This window comes from Danio aesculapii, chromosome 23 (assembly GCF_903798145.1).
Source record: "Danio aesculapii chromosome 23, fDanAes4.1, whole genome shotgun sequence".
Classification (NCBI taxonomy): Eukaryota; Metazoa; Chordata; class Actinopteri; order Cypriniformes; family Danionidae; genus Danio; species Danio aesculapii.
Window position 1 is genome coordinate 14,561,809 of NC_079457.1, and position 8,080 is coordinate 14,569,888.

General features: G+C 37.2%; 1 pseudogene; it reads left to right on the forward strand.

Moving 5' to 3' along the window:
* The first annotated feature begins 28 nt into the window (after positions 1-28).
* On the forward strand, positions 29-5,640 carry LOC130217486 (POU domain, class 6, transcription factor 1-like; annotated as a pseudogene).
* Positions 5,641-8,080: the final 2,440 nt, after the last annotated feature.

The following is an 8,080-nucleotide window of genomic DNA, read 5'->3' on the forward strand; positions in this document are numbered from 1 at the left end:
AATCACAAACTGATTTTTAGTAGTAAAAATGTGTATGAACCATGTGTGTGGAACCCGGCATTTTTTAGTGTAGCCAATGCTGCTAAATAAATAAATAAATGAATGAATGATGAATTTGTACACATTGTCGTATCATTATCATCACTTCTGTGTTTTAGGTGATAGGAACTCTTCCTTTGCTGGTCAACCCTGCCTCTCTGGCAGGAGGGAGCTGCAGCGGCTTCTGCCTTACCTGCTCAGGGCCTGCAGGTTCAAACTGTGTCTCCACAGCTGCTCTTGAATTCGCAGGGACAGATCATTGCTACGATAGGGAATGGTCCAACAGCTGCTATCCCGTCCGCCGCTTCTGTCCTCCCCAAAGCCACTGTTCCCCTGACCCTCACCAAAACCACCACACAGGTACTGCAGTGGCGCACATTATGATTGGTGTATTCTGTGCACCATTTTTGTACTTTTATAAGCTCTGCTATATTTTTTGTAAATCAAAGGTGCGTGTTTTTGTTCAGTTGAAAACTTCAGTACTCTAAAAATGCTTAGCTGGCAGCACTTTTCCAGTGCAGTGGTCAGTGCTTTACATAAAACTTGCGCTCAATGCCTTGCTTCACTGCTGTCAAAAAATGCGGAGCTTCCAATGAAAACAACAACTGAAAAAAATATGCTCAGTTTGGGACAAGTGTTTTGGTCGGCACTCGCCCTAAGGCAAAATTTAGACCAGGGGTCCGTTTTTCAGACGTGGATTACTCAATTCACTGGATTTGGATATTGACGATTTGACCCGATCCAGGATCGTTTAGTCTTTCAAAACTCATCTGAGACTTGTTGTCATAGCAACAGTTCTGGTAGCTCAAACCTGCTTGGGAGCAGGCTCATTTTATATAAACAGGATTAGATCAGGTCAGTTCAAGCAAAGACAATACTAAAATTCATTACCTGATGAATCGTTGATGACCATGTCGCAGTTTAGCTAAATTAATTCATGCCTCCTCCTAACACCTGCGCCGATTGTTTTCCAGGCGCAGTCTAAAGTGATGTATGCAAATTATATAGTATACCGTGACCAGGGATCCAATCAGCCAGTGCAGCAACATTTTGTGTCTGCTGGTTTGTTTACTTGCGGGAGTTCCGTTGGCATTTTCTCGCATGCTAATTCTGACCAATTGAAAAGCAGTTTAGGAAATGTGTCAATAACATTTGGCCAAAGAGTGATGTGGATTTTGTCACATGACTGCATTTTGGTTCTTTTCAAATTGTTCGGACCAAAGCAATCAGTGTGGTGTGAAAAGAACCCAAATGGCTGAAAAATGCTACAATCTATCATTTGTTGCCCTTGGTCTGGACCAAATGAACCGAACCACAGATGTGAAAGCACCCTAAGAAACTTTGAAATTTCAAAATGCTTTGTTCTTACTGTGAGTATATACACACACAATAAAACTCTTAAAGTTTCGTAAGGCTGGGCCATTTAATCTGTGTCAATAAAAAACACTATTGTAAATATAACCTAAGAAAACTAATACACCTAAGAAATGCAGTGGCTAAATCAGTTCAGGTTTTTGCTTATTTGCTCAAGGACGTGTGAAATATTTGTGTGAAGAGTGTCCTATTTGTTGATGGGCTGTGATTGGTTCTCCAGGGTCCTGTTGGGAAAGTGGCCCCCTCCAAAGTGATCATTGCTCCCCAACCATCGGTGGTTAAACCGATGACATCACTCACGCCTGCTGGTGTCATCGCCTGTGGAGAAATGCCTACCGTCGGGCAGCTTGTCAACAGTACGTTTATGATTTACTAGTTGTACAGAGTGTCTATGGGGGTCTTAAAAAGTATTAAAAGCTGAGAAGTCAATTTATATACATTTAAGGCCCTTAAAAAGTATTTAAAAGTCCTAAATGCTAAATTACAATGTATTAAATTTTGTATTGTTTTTGATTGTACAATGTATAGGTGTATGCTAAAGTTTGTCTAATTTTAATCTGTGAATATTGGGAAGCTGTGGAATGTAAAGGTGTTTTTTTAGATGTTAATACTGATATAAACATGTAAAGCTTTAAGTTGTCACTAAATAGATCAACAATTGTTTTCATAACACCTTATACTTCAGGTTTCTCATCAAATCATCTGACTAATCAAATACTCTCTAGTAGTGTGACATGCCTTGCCACATTTTTAGATGCTTTTCATTGGATGCGCTTGAGCTCAACCACTCCCACTGGCAGAGCTGATAAAACAAAAGCTATGGCTGTTTTTTTTTTTTTAAAAAGGGGCAAAGCTACTCTATGTCCCGCCCACTTTTGCTTGTTCAGTAGAAATTAATAAAATCCTGCTATATTTGATATCACACTGCTTTGTTTACTGCAGTAACCAAGGCAATGCCATCATTGCTGCTGTTTCTAGAAGTAGCACCTGCTGAATTAGCAAATTTATCCAGTATATGAATAATGTTTAGTTCAGGATTAGTTTCTTATAATCAGGATATAATAAATATACTGTAAGTTAAAATGTCGCCAGATGAGGTCTTAAAATGTATGGAAAGATTCTTAAAAATGTTCTTAAAAGGTATTGAATTTTACTCTCTGATTCCTGTATACCTCGTTGTATATATTTAGTCTTGTAATGTTTGCACAATTGCATTTACAACCATCTTCAGTCATGAGCAGGAGTAGTTCTTTAAGTCGTGTTTAGATCCGATTTCAGATTTGAAGAATGATGTTTTGTGACTTGTGGGTAAATTAATCATGTTTGCGATCTGGAGAGCTTCCAGAAGTGCTTATTTTTTTGTTTGTTTGGTTAGAGCCGTCTGCTGTGAAAGACGAAGAGGCCATTAATCTGGAGGAGATTCGAGAGTTCGCCAAGAACTTTAAGATTCGACGGCTCTCTCTGGGTTTGACACAGACTCAAGTGGGCCAAGCTCTGACTGCTACCGAGGGCCCTGCGTACAGTCAGTCAGCCATCTGCAGGTCATTCACTTTTCTGTCTTCTTAATGTACTCTTCTTTTTTTAAAAACATGTAGTATGTTGGCTGCAGTAGCCTACTGGGCAGTCATGATAAAGGCAAAATGCAAAAACAGGTCTGTATGGGACTAGTCAGATTTATACTTTCCTTAGGTTCCACAAAATAAAGAAAGAAATATCTTTTCAGACACACACTGATATACTAAAACAGGTCATTTTTACCAAACAGGTAATTCTTAAGAGCTGCCCGCAGAATTGTTGCCACGGCGTTATAGATTATTGAGCTGAAGCTTGATAAAACAGAAATGTTGATTTTTTTTTTTTTTTTTGCTCCAGATAGCATCACCCCAATGATCAGGCAAGTTTTGGGGGTTTGTCATCTTCAAAGTACAGTGAAGTTAGAAATCTTGGTGTCCTCTTTGATCGAGCTCTGTGTTTTAACAGCTATGTTAAATCTGTTGTTCGTACATGCTTTTTTCATCTGAGGAACATTGCAAAAATCAGAGACATTGTGTCAAAGGAAGAGATTGAGATGCTTGTCCCATACCTTCATCTCTTCACGATTGGATTATTTGTAATGTTCTGTTCGCTTGTCTGAACAAATCTTCTATGGATCGATTGCAAGTTGTGCAGAATGCAGTTGCGAGGCTTATAACTAACACCAGTAGGAGGTTCACACGTTTCTCCTGTGCTTCACTGGCTTCCTATTAGTTTAGAGTAAATTTAAGATTCTGGGCCATTACATATAGAGCTCTGCATGGTCAAGCACCCCCTGTATACTCAAGATCTTTTACACAGTCACTCATGTAGCCGGTTTCTGAGGTCTTCTGGCAAGGACCTTTAAGCCATTCCCAGAACTCGTCTTAAGACCAAAGGAGACCGTGCCTTCTAGAGATGTGCGGATCAGCTGAAATGACATGTGAATCTGCGGCTTCATACTAATCATCCACCTGCCCGCACATAGTTTTATTTGATATATGTATCCGCACCCGATCGTCATTTTAATAATTTAATTCTTTAAGGCATGATGATAGGTCACCGTGGATATTAACAGCAGATTCAGTGAGCTATATAAGCGCATCTCTGATAGTAAAATAACATATTAATCGTAAACGTTTTTAAATTAACATTTATTATAAAAACAAAAGTTTGTCTTTAGACAACACTTTCTTCATTTCTTAATAGATACAGAAAGTAAAAATTGGACATTATAGCTTTTACAGATACAAGAACAAGATAATAAAAAGGGTGCCGCTTCCGTTTTAGGCAGCTTATATTGTGTTTGCTTGGCCTTTTTCTACGCACTGTGCAAAAACAGAACAGCAGATTCGGGCGATTCCGCCTGGCCTCAAAACGCGGCCAGCTGCCCTGAATTGAGCGTTCGCTCGCCACGCTTGTTGTAGGAATGAACAAGATCTTCTCCTCGCAAGGCGCTGCAGTCGTGGAAATAAGCGATCTTGTTTCTTCCAGAACGATAGCAGATTTTCCTTTGACTCCTCTAACTGAAACTTTGAACAGTAGGCTTGCACTTAATCCATTGTTTGGGAGTCTAATCTTCCCATTCTGCAAAGCCCACTCTCTGCTTTTTTACTGGTCCACTGCCATGTCCCGCTACATACACCCGCAACCGACCTGCAATTAATCATAAAGTATTTTTTTATTACCCGGCCCGCCCGACCCGCGGATTATCTGCAGCGCCCGCGGATATAACCGCCATCTGCGCATCACTAGTACCTTCTATGTGGTGGCCCCACGGCTCTGAAACTCTCTCCCTATAGCACTGAGAACTCTGGGATCAGTTGAACTTTTTAAAAAGCATTTAAAGATGCATCTTTTTGATCAAGCTTTTAATCAACAGTATTAGTGTTTCTGTATTTGGATTTTTTTACTTATTTTATTATGTTTTAACATGTTTTCTTTTATTGTTATGTGTTCTTTTACTTCTTTTCTCTTATTGAAAAGCACTTTGTGACTCAATGTGTGGGAAAGGTGCTATATAAATAAACCTTTACTTACTTACTTGAATTAAATTAAAATCAGCTTAAAGCTTGAGTTAAATTGTAAATCAAATCGCAATCGCAATATCTGTCAAAAAGAAATCGCAATTAGATTTTTCCCCAAATCGCACAGCCCTACCAACCATCCATGTGGACAAATTTCTCATATACACATGCTCCACTTCAATTTCTTGTGTTTATTGATACCTTGCCAGGTTTGAGAAGCTGGACATCACTCCTAAAAGTGCACAGAAGCTGAAGCCTGTTGCTAGAGCGCTGGCTGGCGGAGGCCGAGCTCTGGAACCAGAAAGGTCAGCAGAACTTGATGGAGTTTGTGGGAGGAGAACCGTCCAAGAAACGCAAACGGAGAAACCAGCTTCACGCCGCAGGCCATTGAGGTGCTCAACACTTACTTCGAGGAAAACTCCCTTCCGACAGGCCAAGAGATTACAGAGATCGCCAAGGAGCTGAACTACGACCGCGAGGTGGTTCGGGTCTGGTTTTGTAACCGTCGACAAACTCTGAAAAATACCAGCAAGATCAACGTGTTTCAAGCCCAGTAGGAACGACGGGTGGATTTTACGGACGTGGATGTATTGGTGCTAGCTGCAAAATGACTGAATTGCTGTTGTGATGAAGCCAGCGGTACTCGGATTGTGTGCAGTCTTAGTATAGTATCAAACATACTCTTTTTGTTGTTTCTTTTGTTCCGTTATGCTGCATGCAGAGTGACGTTTTGCCGTGCCACAACAGTTTTCAATGATAAATGGCTTTCGAACTATTTAAAGTAAAGACGAAGCTACAAAATCATGTAGTCGCTGTTTTATAGACAAAATTAAGCACTTAATTAAATATGTAAATGAGAACTTCCAAGATATTCTCAGTTTTTATTTTTTGGTAGGAACTAACCGCTTAAATTGATGACTACATGTACATTTAGCAGGTTATTCAATCATTTGACTGATTTAGGTTTTTTAATTCATATAATTTTGCTGTAAACTTTACGCTAGTGACTGTACTTTGCCTGACACAAATTACTGATATTGGTTATACTGATATGGTTTTCTCACACCTTCAAATAAGTCCCCAAAAGGGCATAATTCAGGATTTTTTTACATTTCAGTTTCAGTAAACACAGCGTCTTTGTGCTTAATGTAGATGGTGGTTCATTCAAGTGGACAATCATAGTACTCTAAATCAGAAAGCATGCCCTGCTTTTATATAGTTAAGACATATTTTTAATTTCCATTTTGACTGTCATCATATTTTTGTGTGTCAGAAATGTGTGGATTCAAATGCAATTTCAAAGATTACAATGACTGAAAAAATTATGGATTTTTACTGTTACTGTTTCCACATAAGCATATAAAGAGATGAAGTGATACTTGCATTTGCACTTGTATGGGGCACTTAAGAAACATCTTTTGGAAAGTTTGTGAGCCGTCAAACAAGTGTTATTTCTATCTTGAATGAATAAATTTGGACTGCGCTGTCATTTGTACAATTTGTGGCAGGAATATTCACCGGTCATGTAATCATTTTCCTATTTGGTACAACTGTCCAGACAGAAGTGTGTTGTAACATGTGTTTCACATGTTTGTTTTAAGCATAAAGCTATATTGTTCTTATGGACCTTCAGTATTTATCTAATGAATTCTTATTGGTACAATACCATGCATTTACCATTTTAACATTGTGAAGAAGGAATGGTATTAGATATAGTGTTTTAACTAATGCTATTAACGTAGACTAAATATGTGTAAAAAAGAAAAAGAAAGAAAAGTTCAACATTTTAATGTGTGCAGAAGTTATCGATTTTAAAAAGATGCCTAAATGCATTTACAAATTATAAACAATGGTACGGTACTCCATTAACTATATTTATTTTGTATCAATTGTACTATTTGGTATTAACTTGTCATTTGAATAAATTAACACTAAAGAGTCTTGTTGTTTTTGATTTGAATATGTTGGTAAGCCTTTTTTTCCACCTCTTTACAATCTCAGAATACATTTAAATTGTACAAATACTTAAGTGTACAAGCAAAGTTGGTTTTATATGGCTTGACAGCGTTTAAATTAGACTGTTCATCGTACTGTTTATGGTTTCTGTGGTCTTAAAATATCTTTAGAAATTGATATTACCAAGGTAACCATATTTTCCACCAAAATGCCATCACTGCATTTATGATCTATGCTCAGAAATCAGAGCAAATGCTTCTACAAACTGTAAAAGGCTCAGAATTATTTGGCTTTATTTATTTATTTCGAAGATATGTGATATGATGATAGTTTATCTGTTTTATTTACAACTGTGGGATTTTAGAATCATATATAACCCTAATAGTTGGTGAATGTATAAGATTAACTGACCCCATATTCACAGATAATATTATGATATAGACCATTTCAATTTGGTGACGTCATTGGCCCATGAACATTTGCTGCTTGTTATTAAAATATTTCATAACTGTAACAATAGGCAATTCAGTCATAACTTCTTGTTAAAACAGCTATCATAACATTATTTAACAACATGTGGCTCTTTTTATATTCTCGGAAACTATAGAAATTAAAAATGTAAAACAGAAAGTACGTTGGGACCATTGTTTTTGTTTACATAAACAATGGTCTATACAATATATATTACAATTTTGTTCATTATATTTGTATTAAATCATTAATTATTTGTTGTACTTAAGGATCACAGACGAAAAAGGATTTGCAATATACAACATCTTGTCAGGCATATTTATTTAGAACAAGAATCATTTGTCGATATAATATTTATATGTATACATGTATAGTTTATGTACCACTTTAATTTACTTTTTTACTTTCACCCATTTGTAATTTGTGATCACTTATTATTTTATAATTGCATGAATAGAGGCCAAAATAAGTATTATATGTTTACCTGAACACATCTCCAACACTGACTGACGATGGAACTTTTTCTTGCAATCTTGACAGTTGTTACGTAAGATGTTTTGAACCAATAAAATAGCCTGTTTTACTTACGATTATTGTTTTCTACGTATATTAAATAACTTCAGGATAGTTAACATAGAACTGGAGTGCGTATTTTGTTTTGTCCGGTATTGTCCCATAACTTTCGCGGTCACTTTTTGGGT